We start from the raw sequence: 15,625 nt of genomic DNA, 5'->3' as shown, positions 1-15,625 counted from the left end.
GTTTAAGGGATTCTTCCTTCAGCTAAAACATGCATGTGCAACCCAGAGTATGATCCACCGTGTGATCGGGAAACGTGTTCAAATTTGTCTCAGTTTTCGTCCCCTGGTACTCGGGTGCAACATTCCAGACGCTTTACTAACACTCTCCCCACTTGGAGAGTCAGTGCCTTTAACCTCCTGTTTGGCCCAGTTGGCAATTTCTGCGGAAAATGAACAGGAATAGGGAGAACCAATGAGAGACTAGCTGGAGGTGTCTGGACGGGCAAATTTAACTCTCATTTCCCACCAGGAAGAAGAATTAACCAAAGGCTCAGCGTGCCATGCCGGAACCACACTAGGGCCTGAAGCAATCCTGCGGTGTTGCGGCCAGCTCACAAGAAAGCGAGTTGAAGAAAGGAGCTCAGGGGCACTGTAATTCACAAACCTGCAGAGTTATAAATGACAGCTATCATCCAAAAATGTATTGAAGTAAGGCGTCCAAGATGATTAGAAAGCCGGGCAGAATTGCAGGAAACCGATTTCAGGAGGTAGACTGGAATTGCATGTAAAGCATATGAAAAGAGGCAGAACGTCCACAATGATGCACTTGGGCAAAAAGGGCGTATGCGTTTTTTCCTGAATATATTCAGGAAAAAACGCATACGCCCTTTTTGGCCAACCAAGCAAGCTTGCAAAGGAAATCTTCATTACAATGAAGTCTCACTGCCCCCCGGTCAAAAGGGCCATCTGAAAAAAGTGTAAAATCCAGAAAGGCAAGACAGGCCATGGAGAACTGGGAGCCTTCTTATGCTGATGGGCGGCATGTAAATTGCCAACAGCAACTGTGGAGAAGTGTATGGTGTTTCCTGAAACTTCCAAAAAACAAAGCAACAGAGCCTAGGGCACTTCCACTTATGGTCCTATAGCTTAGGGAAATTAAAATCAAAAAGACACAGCCACCCCAAAATTTGGGACGGCTCTGTTTACAAGAACCTCGTTTACGGTACAAGTTCAATATCCCAGAAAGTGAAAAATGGATAAAGAAGTTGTGGTAATTACGTACAGTGCAATATCACTCAGCAATGAAATCTATGTCATCAGGCCCGTAGCAGCATAATGAGTGGATTCAGGTATGATGATTCTAAGTGAAATAAGTCACACAGAAAAAGAAACATCACAAGATATCACTAATACACGGAATGTAAACTTGGCTACACAGGTACTGAATTACAAAACAGAACAGGGTCTCAAATGTAGAAAACCATCTTATGCTTGCTTATGGGGAAAGGTGAGTTGGGGTGCTGCATAAAACCAGAGACTGAAATTAGCACAGATACTGTTCCATAAGCCAAATATGTAATAGACAAGAGCTACTCCTTGCTCAACGAAGTGGACTCTACACCCCATATTAAACGCCTAAGAATATACCTGACTAGTAAGAATCTGAAAACCTATGGATTTATATGTCTCCAAAAGAGAATCAAGCGTGTGTACAGCAGCATAAACGCAGCAGTGATAGGATTGGTGAGGTTCGGTGAGGAAATGCAGACCCTTTGAAGTCATATTGCATATTTCCCATTCCATGGGTCTCAACTCTCCAGGTTTAAGGGATTCTTCCTTCAGCTAAAACATGCATGTGGAACCCAGAGTATGATCCACCGTGTGATCGGGAAACGTGTTCAAATGTGTCTCAGTTTTCGTCCCCTGGTACTCGGGTGCAACATTCCACACGCTTTACTAACACTCTCCCCACTTGGAGAGTCAGTGCCTTTAACCTCCTGTTTGGCCCAGTTTGCAATTTCTGCGGAAGATGAACAGGAATAGGGAGAACCAATGAGAGACTAGCTGGAGGTGTCTGGACGGGCAAATTTAACTCTCATTTCCCACCAGGAAGAGGAATTAACCAAAGGCTCAGCGTGCCGTGCCGGAACCACACTAGGGCCTGAAGCCATCCTGCGGTGTTGCAGCCAGCTCACAAGAAAGCGAGTTGAAGAAAGGAGCTCAAGGGCACTGTAATTCACAAACCTGCAGAGTTATAAATGACAGCTATCGTCCAAAAATATATTGAAGTAAGGCTGCCAAGAAGACTTGAAAGCGGTTCAGAATTGCAGGAAACCGATTTCAGGAGGTAGACTGGAATTGCATGTAAAGCATAGGAAAAGAGGCAGAACGTCCACAATGATGCACTTGGCCAAAAAGGGCGTATGCGTTTTTTCCTGAATATATTCAGGAAAAAACGTATACACACTTTTTGGCCAACCAAGCAAGCTTGCAAAGGAAATCTGCACTAAAATGAAGTCTCACTGCCCCCCAGTCAAAAGGGTCATCTGAAAAAAGTATAAAATCCAGAAAGGCAGGACAGGCCATGGAGCACTGGAGCCTTGTTATGCTGATGGGCGGGATGTAAATTGTCAACAGCCACTGTGGAGAAGTGTATGGTGTTTCCTGAAACATCTAAAAAACAAAGCAACAGAGCCTAGGGCACTTCCACTTATGGTCCTATAGCTTAGGGAAATTAAAATCAAAAAGACACAGCCACCCCAAAGTTTCAGACGGCTCTGTTTACAAGGAAATGGTTTACAGTACAAGTTCAATATCGCAGAAAGGGAAAAATGGATAAAGAAGTTGTGGTACTTACGTACAATGCAATATCACTCAACAATGAAATCTATGTTATCAGACCCATAGAAGCATAATGAGTGGATTCAGGTGATGATTCTAAGTGAAATAAGTCACACAGAAAAAGAAACATCATAAGATATCACTACTACACGGAATGTAAACTTGGCTACACAGGAACTGAATTACAAAACAGAACAGGGTCTCAAATGTAGAAAACCAACTTATGCTTGCTTAAGGGGAAAGGTGAGTTTGGGTGCTACATAAAACCAGAGATTGAAATTAGCACAGATACCATTCCATAAGCCAAATATGTAATAGACAAGAGCTACTCCTTGCTCAACGAAGTGGACTCAACACGCCATATTAAACGCCTAAGAATATACCTGACTAGTAATAATCTGAAAACCTATGGATTTATATGTCTCCAAAAGAGAATCAAGCGTGTGTACAGCGGCATAAACGCAGCAGTGATAGGATTGGTGAGGTTTGGTGAGCAAATGCAGACTCTTTGAAGTCATATTGCATGGTACCCATTCCATGGGTCTCAACTCTCCAGGTTAAAGGGATTCTTCCTTCAGCTAAAACATGCATGTTGAACCCAGAGTATGATCCACCATGTGATCGGCAAACGTGTTCAAATGTGTCTCAGTTTTCGTCCCCTGGTACTCGGGTGCAACATTCCAGACGCTTTACTAACAGTCTCCCCACTTGGAGAGTCAGTGCCTTTAACCTCCTGTTTGGCCCAGTTTGCAATTTCTGCGGAAAATGAACAGGAATAGGGAGAACCAATGAGAGACTAGCTGGAGGTGTCTGGACGGGCAAATTTAACTCTCATTTCCCACCAGGAGGAGGAATTAACCAAAGGCTCAGCATGCCAGGTCGGAACCACAGAAGGGCCTGAAGCAATCCTGCAGTGTTGCGGCCAGCTCACAAGAAAGCAAGTTGAAGAAAGGAGCTCAGGGGCACTGTAATTCACAAACCTGCAGAGTTATAAATGACAGCTATCGTCCAAAAATATACTGAAGTAAGGCTGCCAAGAGGACTTTAAAGTGGGGCAGAATTGCAGGGAACCGATTTCAAGAGGTAGACTGGAATTGCATGTAAAGCATAGGAAAAGAGGCAGAACGTCCACAATGATGCACTTGGCCAAAAAGGGCGTATGCGTTTTTTCCTGAATATATTCAGGAAAAAACACATACGACCTTTTTCGCCAACGAAGCAAACTTGCAAAGGAAATCTGCACTACAATGAAGTCTCACTGCCCCGCAGTCAAAAGGGCCATCTGAAAAAAGTGTAAAATCCAGAGAGTCAGGACAGGCCATGGAGAACTGGGAGCCATCTTATGCTGATGGGCGGCATGTAAATTGTCAACAGCCACTCTGGAGAAGTGTATGGTGTTTCCTGAAACATCCAAAAAACAAAGCAACAGAGCCTAGGGCACTTCCACTTATGGTCCTATAGCTTAGGGAAATTAAAATCAAAAAGACACAGCCACCCCAAAGTTTGGGACGGCTCTGTTTACAAGAACCTCGTTTACGGTACAATTCAATATCACAGAAAGCGAAAAATGGATAAAGAAGTTGTAGTACATACGTACAATGCAATATCACTCAGCAATAAAATCTATGTCATCAGGCCCGTAGCAGCATAATGAGTGGATTCAGGTGTGATGATTCTAAGTGAAATAAGTCAGAGAGAAAAAGAAACATCATAAGATATCACTAATACACGGAATGTAAACTTGGCTACACAGGAACTGAATTACAAAACAGAACAGGGTCTCAAATGTAGAAAACCAACTTATGCTTGCTTAAGGGGAAAGGTGAGTTGGGGTGCTGCATAAAACCAGAGATTGAAATTAGGACAGATACCATTTAATAAGCCAAATATGTAATAGACAAGAGCTACTCCTTGCTCAACGAAGTGGACTCAACACACCATATTTAACGCCTAAGAATATACCTGACTAGTAAGAATCTTAAAACCTATGGATTTCTATGTCTCCAAAAGAGAATCAAGCGTGTGTACAGCAGCATAAACGCAGCAGTGATAGGATTGCTGAGGATCGGTGAGCAAATGCAGACCCTTTGAAGTCATATTGCATGGTACCAATTCCATGGGTCTCAACTCTCCAAGTTTAAGGGATTCTTCCTTCAGCTAAAACATGCATGTGGAACCCAGAGTATGATCCACCGTGTGATCGGGAAACGTGTTCAAATGTGTCTCAGTTTTCGTACCCTGGTACTCGGGTGCAATATTCCAGACGCTTTACTAACACTCTCCACACTTGGAGAGTCAGTGCCTTTAACCTCCTGTTTGGCCCAGTTTGCAATTTCTGTGGAAAATGAACAGGAATAGGGAGAACCAATGAGAGACTAGCTGGAGGTGTCTGGACGGGCAAATTTAACTCTCATTTCCCACCAGGAAGAGGAATTAACCAATGGCTCAGCGTGCCGTGCCGGAACCAGACTAGGGCCTGAAGCAATTCTGCGGTGTTGCGACCAGCTCACAAGAAAGCGCGTTGAAGAAAGGAGCTCAGGGGCACTGTAATTCACAAAAGTGCAGAGTTATAAATGACAGCTATCGTGCAAAAATATACTGAAGTAAGGCTGCCAAGAGGACTTGAAAGTGGGGCAGAATTGCAGGAAACCGATTTCAGGAGGTAGACTGGAATTGCATGTAAAGCATAGGAAAAGAGGCAGAACGTCCACAATGATGCACTTGGCCAAAAAGGGCATATGCGTTTTTTCCTGAATATATTCAGGAAAAAACGCATACGCCCTTTTTGGCCAACCAAGCAAGCTTGCAAAGGAAATCTGCACTACAATGAAGTCTCACTGCCCCCCGGTCAAAAGGGCCATCTGAAAAAAGTGTAAAATCCAGAAAGGCAGGACAGGCCATGGAGAACTGGGAGCCTTCTTATGCTGATGGGCGGCATGTAAATTGCCAACAGCCACTCTGGAGAAGTGTATGGTGTTTCCTGAAACATCTAAAAAACAAAGCAACAGAGCCTAGGGCATTTCCACTTATGGTCCTATAACTTAGGGAAATTCAAATCAAAAAGACACAGCCACCCCAAAGTTTGGTATGGCTCTGTTTACAAGATCCTCGTTTACGGTACAAGTTCAATATCCCAGAAAGTGAAAAATGGATAAAGAAGTTGTGGTAATTACGTAGAGTGCAATATCACTCAGCAATGAAATCTATGTCATCAGGCCCGTAGCAGCATAATGAGTGGATTCAGGTACGATGATTCTAAGTGAAATAAGTCACACAGAAAAAGAAACATCATAAGATATCACTACTACACGGAATGTAAACTTGGCTACACAGGAACTGAATTACAAAACAGAACAGGGTCTCAAATGTAGAAAACCATCTTATGCTTGCTTAAGGGGAAAGGTGAGTTGGGGTGCTGCATAAAACCAGAGATTGAAATTAGCACAGATACCGTTCCATAAGCCAAATATGTAATAGACCAGAGCTACTCCTTGCTCAACGAAGTGGACTCAACACCCCATATTAAACGCCTAAGAATATACCTGACTAGTAACAATCTTAAAACCTATGGATTTATATGTCTCCGAAAGTGAATCAAGCGTGTGTACAGCGGCGTAAACGCAGCAGTGATAGGATTGGTGAGGTTCGGTGAGCAAATGCAGACCCTTTGAAGTCATATTGCATGGTACCCATTCCATGGGTCTCAACTCTCCAGGTTTAAGGGATTCTTCCTTCAGCTAAAACATGCATGTGGAACCCAGAGTATGATCCACTGTGTGATCAGCAAACGTGTTCAAATGTGTCTCAGTTTTCATCCCCTGGTACTCAGGTGCAATATTCCAGACGCTTTACTAACACTCTCCCCACTTGGAGAGTCAGTGCCTTTAACCTCCTGTTTGGCCCAGTTTGCAATTTCTGCGGAAAATGAACAGGAATAGGGAGAACCAATGAGAGACTAGCTGGAGGTGTCTGGACGGGCAAATTTAACTCTCATTTCCCATCAGGAGAAGGAATTAACCAAAGGCTCATCGTGCCATGCCGGAACCACACTAGGGCCTGAAGCAATCCTGCGGTGTTGCGGCCAGTTCAGAAGAAAGCGAGTTGAAGAAAGGAGCTCAGGGGCACTGTAATTCATAAACCTGCAGAGTTATAAATGACAGCTATCGTCCAAAAATATATTGAAGTAAGGCTGCCAAGAGGACTTGAAAGCGGGGCAGAATTGCAGGAAACCGATTTCAGGAGGTAGACTGGAATTGCATGTAAAGCATAGGAAAAGAGGCAGAACGTCCACAATGATGCACTTGGCCAAAAAGTGTGTATACGTTTTTTCCTGAATATACTCAGGAAAAAACTAATACGCCCTTTTGGGCCAAACAAGCAAGCTTGAAAAGGAAATGTGCACTACAATGACGTCTCACTTCCCCCTGGTCAAAAGGGCCATCTGAAAAAAGTGTAAAATACAGAAAGGCTGGACAGGCCATGCAGAACTGGGAGCCTTGTTATGCTGATGGGCGGGATGTAAATTGCCAACAGCCACTCTGGAGAAGTGTATGGTGTTTCCTGAAACATCCAAAAAACAAAGCAACAGAGCCTAGGGCACTTCCACTTATGGTCCTATAGCTTAGGGAAATTAAAATCAAAAAGACACAGCCACCCCAAAGTTTGGGACGGCTGTGTTTACAAGAACCTCGTTTACGGTACAAGTTCAATATCCCAGAAAGTGAAAAATGGATAAAGAAGTTGTGGTAATTATGTACAGTGCAATATCACTCAGCAATGAAATCTATGTCATCAGGCCCGTAGCAGCATAATGAGTGGATTCAGGTATGATGATTCTAAGTGAAATAAGTCACACAGAAAAAGAAACATCATAAGATATCACTACTACACGGAATGTAAACTTGGCTACACAGGAACTGAATTACAAAACAGAACAGGGTCTCAAATGTAGAAAACCAACTTATGCTTGCTTAAGGGGAAAGGTGAGTTGGGGTGCTGCATAAAACCAGTGATTCAAATTAGCACAGATACTGTTCCATAAGCCAAATATGTAATAACAAGAGCTACTCCTTGCTCAACGAAGTGGACTCAACACCCCATATTAAACGCCTAAGAATATACCTGACTAGTAATAATCTGAAAACCTATGGATTTATATGTCTCCGAAAGGGAATCAAGCGTGTGTACAGCAGCATAAACGCAGCAGTGATAGCATTGCTGAGGATCGGTGGGCAAATGCAGACCCTTTGAAGTCATATTGCATGGTACCCATTCCATGGGTCTCAACTCTCCAAGTTTAAGGGATTCTTCCTTCAGCTAAAACATGCATGTGGAACCCAGAGTATGATCCACCGTGTGATCGGGAAGCGTGTTCAAATGTGTCTCAGTTTTCGTCCCCTGGTACTCGGGTGCAACATTCCAGACGCTTTACTAACACTCTCCCCACTAGGAGAGTCAGTGCCTTTAACCTCCTGTTTGGCCCAGTTTGCAATTTCTGCGAAAGATGAACAGGAATAGGGAGAAACAATGAGAGACTAGCTGGAGGTGTCTGGACGGGCAAATTTAACTCTCATTTCCCACCAGGAAGAGGAATTAACCAAAGGCTCAGCGTGCCGTGCCAGAACCACACTAGGGCCTGAAGCAATCCTGCGGTATTGCGGCCAGCTCACAAGAAAGCGAGTTGAAGAAAGGAGTTCAGGGGCACTGTAATTCACAAACCTGCAGAGTTATAAATGACAGCTATCGTCCAAAAGTATATTGAAGTAAGGCTGCCAAGAGGACTTGAAAGCGGGGCAGAATTGCAGGAAACCGATTTCAGGAGGTAGACTGGAATTGCATGTAAAGCATAGGAAAAGAGGCAGAACGTCCACAATGATGCGCTTGGCCAAAAAGGGCGTATGCATTTTTTCCTGAATATATTCAGGAAAAAATGCATACGCCCTTTTTGGCCAGCCAAGCAAGCTTGCAAAGGAAATCTGCACTACAATGAAGTCTCACTGCCCCCCGGTCAAAAGGGCCATCTGAAAAAAGTGTAAAATCCAGAAAGGCAGGACAGGCCATGGAGAACTGTAGCCTTGTTATGCTGATGGGCGGGATGAAAATTGCCAACAGCCACTCTGGAGAAGTGTATGGTGTTTCCTGAAACATCCAAAAAACAAAGCAACAGAGCCTAGGGCACTTCCACTTATGGTCCTATAGCTTAGGGAAATTAAAATCAAAAAGACACAGCCGCCCCAAAGTTTGGGACGGCTCTGTTTACAAGAACATGGTTTACAGTACAAGTTCAATATTGCAGAAAGGGAAAAATGGATAAAGAAGTTGTGGTACTTACGTACAATGCAATATCACTCAGCAATGAAATCTATGTCATCAGGCCCGTAGCAGCATAATGAGTGGATTCAGGTATGATGATTCGAATTGAAATAAGTCACACAGAAAAAGAAACATCATAAGATATCACTAATACACGAAATGTAAACTTGGCTACACAGGAACTAAATTACAAAACAGAACAGGGTCTCAAATGTAGAAAACCAACTTATGCTTGCTTAAGGGGAAAGGTGAGTTGGGGTGCTGCATAAAACCAGAGATTGAAATTAGCACAGATACCGTTCCATAAGCCAAATATGTAATAGACAAGAGCTACTCCTTGCTCAACGAAGTGGACTCAACACACCTTATTAAACGCCTAAGAATATACCTGACTAGTAAGAATCTTAAAACCTATGGATTTATATGTCACCGAAAGAGAATCAAGCGTGTGTACAGCGGCATAAACGCAGCAGTGATAGGATTGGTGAGGTTCGGTGAGCAAATGCAGACCCTTTGAAGTCATATTGCATGGTACCCTTTCCATGGGTCTCAACTATCCACGTTTTAGTATTCTTCCTTCAGCTAAAACATGCATGTGGAACCCAGAGTATGATCCACCGTGTGATCGGGAAACGTGTTCAAATGTGTCTCAGTTTTCGTCCCCTGGTACTCGGATGCAACATTCCAGACGTTTTACTAACACTCTCCCCACTTGGAGCGTCAGTGCCTTTAACCTCCTGTTTGGCCCAGTTTGCAATTTCTGTGGAAAATGAACAGGAATAGGGAGAACCAATGAGAGACTAGCTGGAGGTGTCTGGACGGGCAAATTTACCTCTCATTTCCCACTAGGAAGAGGAATTAACCAAAGGCACAGCGTGCCATGCCGGAACCACACTAGGGCCTGAAGCAATCCTGCGGTGTTGCGGCCAGCTCACAAGAAAGCGAGTTGAAGGAAGGAGCTCAGGGGCACTCTAATTCACAAACCTGCAGAGTTATAAATGACAGCTATCGTCCAAAAATATATTGAAGTAAGGCTGCCAAGAGGACTTGAATGCGGGACAGAATTGTAAGAAACCGATTTCAGGAGGTAGACTGGAATTGCATGTAAAGCGTAGGAAAAGAGGCAGAACGTCCACAATGATGCACTTGGCCAAAAAGTGCGTATGCGTTTTTTCCTGAATATATTCAGGAAAAAACGCATATGCACTTTTTGGCCAACCAAGCGAGATTGGAAAGGAAATCTGCACTACAATGAAGTCTCACTGCCCCCCTGTCAAAAGGGACATCTGAAAAAAGTGTAAAATCCAGAGTGGCAGGACAGGCCATGGAGAACTGGGAGCCTTGTTATGCTGATGGGCGGGATGTAAACTGCCAACAGCCACCCTGGAGAAGTGTATGGTGTTTCCTGAAACATCTAAAAAACAAAGCAACAGAGCCTAGGGCACTTCCACTTATGGTCCTATAGCTTAGGGAAATTAAACTCTAAAAGACACAGCCACCCCAATGTTTGGGACGGCTCTGTGTACAGGAATGTCATTTACGGTACAAGTTCAATATCACAGAAAGCGAAAAATGGATAAAAAAGTTGTGGTACTTACGTACAAGGCAATATCACTCAGAAATTAAATCTATGTCATCAGTCCCGTAGCAGCATAAAGAGTGAATTCAGGTACAATTATTCTAAGTGAAATAAGTTACACAGAAAAAGAAACATCATAAGATATCACTAATACACGGAATGTAAACTTGGCTACACAGGAACTGAATTACAAAACAGAACAGGGTCTCAAATGTAGAAAAACAACTTATGCTTGCTTAAGGGGAAAGGTGAGTTGGGGTGCTGCATAAAACCAGGGATTGAAATTAGCACAGATACCGTTCCATAAGCCAAATATGTAATAGACAAGAGCTACTCCTTGCTCAACGAAGTGGACTCAACACCCCATATTAAACGCCTAAGAATATACCTGACTAGTAAGAAACTTAAAACCTATGGATTTCTATGTCTCCGAAAGGGAATCAAGCGTGTGTACAGCAGCATAAACGCAGCAGTGATAGCATTGCTGAGGATCGGAGAGCAAATGCAGACCCTTTGAAGTCATATTGCATGGTACCAATTCCATGGGTCTCAACTCTTCAGGTTTAAGGGATTCTTCCTTCAGCTAAAACATGCATGTGGAACCCAGAGTATGATCCACCGTGTGATCGGGAAACGTGTTCAAATGTGTCTCAGTTTTCGTCCCCTGGTACTCGGGTGCAACATTCCAGACGCTTTACTAACACTCTCCCCACTTGGAGAGTCAGTGCCTTTAACCTCCTGTTTGGCCCAGTTTGCAATTTCTGCGAAAGATGAACAGGAATAGGGAGAAACAATGAGAGACTAGCTGGAGGTCTCTGGACGGGCAAATTTAACTCTCATTTCCCACAAGGAAGAGGAATTAACCAAAGGCTCAGCGTGCCGTGCCAGAACCACACTAGGGCCTGAAGCAATCCTGCAGTGTTGCGGCCAGCTCACAAGAAAGCGAGTTGAAGAAAGGAGTTCAGGTGCACTGTAATTCACAAACCTGCAGAGTTATAAATGACAGCTATCGTCCAAAAGTATATTGAAGTAAGGCTGCCAAGAGGACTTGGAAGCGGGGCAGAATTGCAGGAAACCGATTTCAGGAGGTAGACTGGAATTGCATGTAAAGCATAGGAAAAGAGGCAGAACGTCCACAATGATGCACTTGGCCAAAAAGGGCGTATGCATTTTTTCCTGAATATATTCAGGAAAAAACTAATACGCACTTTTTGACCAACCAAGCAAGCTTGCAAATGAAATCTGCACTACAATGACGTCTCACATACCTCTGGTCAAAAGGGCCATCTGAAAAAAGTGTAAAATCCAGAAAGGCAGGACAGGCCATGGAGAACTGGGAGCCTTGTTATGCTGATGGGCGGGATGTAAATTGCCAACAGCCACTCTGGAGAAGTGTATGGTGTTTCCTGAAACATCCAAAAAACAAAGCAACAGAGCGTAGGGCACTTCCACTTATGGTCCTATAGCTTAGGGAAATTAAAATCAAAAAGCCACAGCCACCCCAAAGTTTGGGACGGCTGTGTTTACAAGAACCTCGTTTACAGTACAACTTCAATATCCCAGAAAGTGAAAAATGGATAAAGAAGTTGTGGTAATTACGTACAGTGCAATATCACTCAGCAATGAAATCTATGTCATCAGGCCCGTAGCAGCATAATGAGTGGATTCAGGTGTGATGATTCTAAGTGAAATAAGTCAGAGAGAAAAAGAAGCATCATAAGATATCACTACTACACGGAATGTAAACTTGGCTACACAGGAACTGAATTACAAAACAGAACAGGGTATCAAATGTAGAAAACCAACTTATGCTTGCTTAAGGGGAAAGGTGAGTTGGGGTGCTGCATAAAACCAGTGATTCAAATTAGCACAGATACCGTTCCATAAGCCAAATATGTAATAACAAGAGCTACTCCTTGCTCAACGAAGTGGACACAACACCCCATATTACATGCCTAAGAATATACCTGACTAGTAAGAATCTTAAAATCTATGGATTTATATGTCTCCTAAAGAGAATTAAGCATGTGTACAGTGGCATAAACACAGCAGTGATAGGATTGGTGAGGTTCGGTGAGCAAACGTAGACCCTTTGAAGTCATATTGCATGGTACCCATTCCATGGGTCTCAACTCTCCAGGTTTAAGGGATTCTTCCTTCAGCTAAAACATGCATGTGCAACCCAGAGTATGATCCACCGTGTGATCGGGAAACGTGTTCAAATTTGTCTCAGTTTTCGTCCCCTGGTACTCGGGTGCAACATTCCAGACGCTTTACTAACACTCTCCCCACTTGGAGAGTCAGTGCCTTTAACCTCCTGTTTGGCCCAGTTGGCAATTTCTGCGGAAAATGAACAGGAATAGGGAGAACCAATGAGAGACTAGCTGGAGGTGTCTGGACGGGCAAATTTAACTCTCATTTCCCACCAGGAAGAAGAATTAACCAAAGGCTCAGCGTGCCATGCCGGAACCACACTAGGGCCTGAAGCAATCCTGCGGTGTTGCGGCCAGCTCACAAGAAAGCGAGTTGAAGAAAGGAGCTCAGGGGCACTGTAATTCACAAACCTGCAGAGTTATAAATGACAGCTATCATCCAAAAATATATTGAAGTAAGGCATCCAAGATGATTAGAAAGCCGGGCAGAATTGCAGGAAACCGATTTCAGGAGGTAGACTGGAATTGCATGTAAAGCATATGAAAAGAGGCAGAACGTCCACAATGATGCACTTGGGCAAAAATGGCGTATGCGTTTTTTCCTGAATATATTCAGGAAAAAACGCATACGCCCTTTTTGGCCAACCAAGCAAGCTTGCAAAGGAAATCTTCATTACAATGAAGTCTCACTGCCCCCCGGTCAAAAGGGCCATCTGAAAAAAGTGTAAAATCCAGAAAGGCAAGACAGGCCATGGAGAACTGGGAGCCTTCTTATGCTGATGGGCGGCATGTAAATTGCCAACAGCAACTGTGGAGAAGTGTATGGTGTTTCCTGAAACTTCCAAAAAACAAAGCAACAGAGCCTAGGGCACTTCCACTTATGGTCCTATAGCTTAGGGAAATTAAAATCAAAAAGACACAGCCACCCCAAAGTTTGGGACGGCTCTGTTTACAAGAACCTCGTTTACGGTACAAGTTCAATATCCCAGAAAGTGAAAAATGGATAAAGAAGTTGTGGTAATTACGTACAGTGCAATATCACTCAGCAATGAAATCTATGTCATCAGGCCCGTAGCAGCATAATGAGTGGATTCAGGTATGATGATTCTAAGTGAAATAAGTCACACAGAAAAAGAAACATCACAAGATATCACTAATACACGGAATGTAAACTTGGCTACACAGGTACTGAATTACAAAACAGAACAGGGTCTCAAATGTAGAAAACCATCTTATGCTTGCTTATGGGGAAAGGTGAGTTGGGGTGCTGCATAAAACCAGAGACTGAAATTAGCACAGATACTGTTCCATAAGCCAAATATGTAATAGACTAGAGCTACTCCTTGCTCAACGAAGTGGACTCTACACCCCATATTAAACGCCTAAGAATATACCTGACTAGTAAGAATCTGAAAACCTATGGATTTATATGTCTCCAAAAGAGAATCAAGCGTGTGTACAGCAGCATAAACGCAGCAGTGATAGGATTGGTGAGGTTCGGTGAGGAAATGCAGACCCTTTGAAGTCATATTGCATATTTCCCATTCCATGGGTCTCAACTCTCCAGGTTTAAGGGATTCTTCCTTCAGCTAAAACATGCATGTGGAACCCAGAGTATGATCCACCGTGTGATCGGGAAACGTGTTCAAATGTGTCTCAGTTTTCGTCCCCTGGTACTCGGGTGCAACATTCCACACGCTTTACTAACACTCTCCCCACTTGGAGAGTCAGTGCCTTTAACCTCCTGTTTGGCCCAGTTTGCAATTTCTGCGGAAGATGAACAGGAATAGGGAGAACCAATGAGAGACTAGCTGGAGGTGTCTGGACGGGCAAATTTAACTCTCATTTCCCACCAGGAAGAGGAATTAACCAAAGGCTCAGCGTGCCGTGCCGGAACCACACTAGGGCCTGAAGCCATCCTGCGGTGTTGCAGCCAGCTCACAAGAAAGCGAGTTGAAGAAAGGAGCTCAGGGGCACTGTAATTCACAAACCTGCAGAGTTAAAAATGACAGCTATCGTCCAAAAATATATTGAAGTAAGGCTGCCAAGAAGACTTGAAAGCGGTTCAGAATTGCAGGAAACCGATTTCAGGAGGTAGACTGGAATTGCATGTAAAGCATAGGAAAAGAGGCAGAACGTCCACAATGATGCACTTGGCCAAAAAGGGCGTATGCGTTTTTTCCTGAATATATTCAGGAAAAAACGTATACACACTTTTTGGCCAACCAAGCAAGCTTGCAAAGGAAATCTGCACTAAAATGAAGTCTCACTGCCCCCAAGTCAAAAGGGTCATCTGAAAAAAGTATAAAATCCAGAAAGGCAGGACAGGCCATGGAGCACTGGAGCCTTGTTATGCTGATGGGCGGGATGTAAATTGTCAACAGCCACTGTGGAGAAGTGTATGGTGTTTCCTGAAACATCTAAAAAACAAAGCAACAGAGCCTAGGGCACTTCCACTTATGGTCCTATAGCTTAGGGAAATTAAAATCAAAAAGACACAGCCACCCCAAAATTTGGGACGGCTCTGTTTACAAGGAAATGGTTTACAGTACAAGTTCAATATCGCAGAAAGGGAAAAATGGATAAAGAAGTTGTGGTACTTACGTACAATGCAATATCACTCAACAATGAAATCTATGTTATCAGACCCATAGAAGCATAATGAGTGGATTCAGGTGATGATTCTAAGTGAAATAAGTCACACAGAAAAAGAAACATCATAAGATATCACTACTACACGGAATGTAAACTTGGCTACACAGGAACTGAATTACAAAACAGAACAGGGTCTCAAATGTAGAAAACCAACTTATGCTTGCTTAAGGGGAAAGGTGAGTTTGGGTGCTACATAAAACCAGAGATTGAAATTAGCACAGATACCATTCCATAAGCCAAATATGTAATAGACAAGAGCTACTCCTTGCTCAACGAAGTGGACTCAACACCCCATATTAAACGCCTAAGAATATACCTGACTAGT

This window comes from Orcinus orca, chromosome 1 (assembly GCF_937001465.1).
Source record: "Orcinus orca chromosome 1, mOrcOrc1.1, whole genome shotgun sequence".
Lineage (NCBI taxonomy): Eukaryota > Metazoa > Chordata > Mammalia > Artiodactyla > Delphinidae > Orcinus > Orcinus orca.
Note: the sequence above shows the minus strand (reverse complement) of the source record.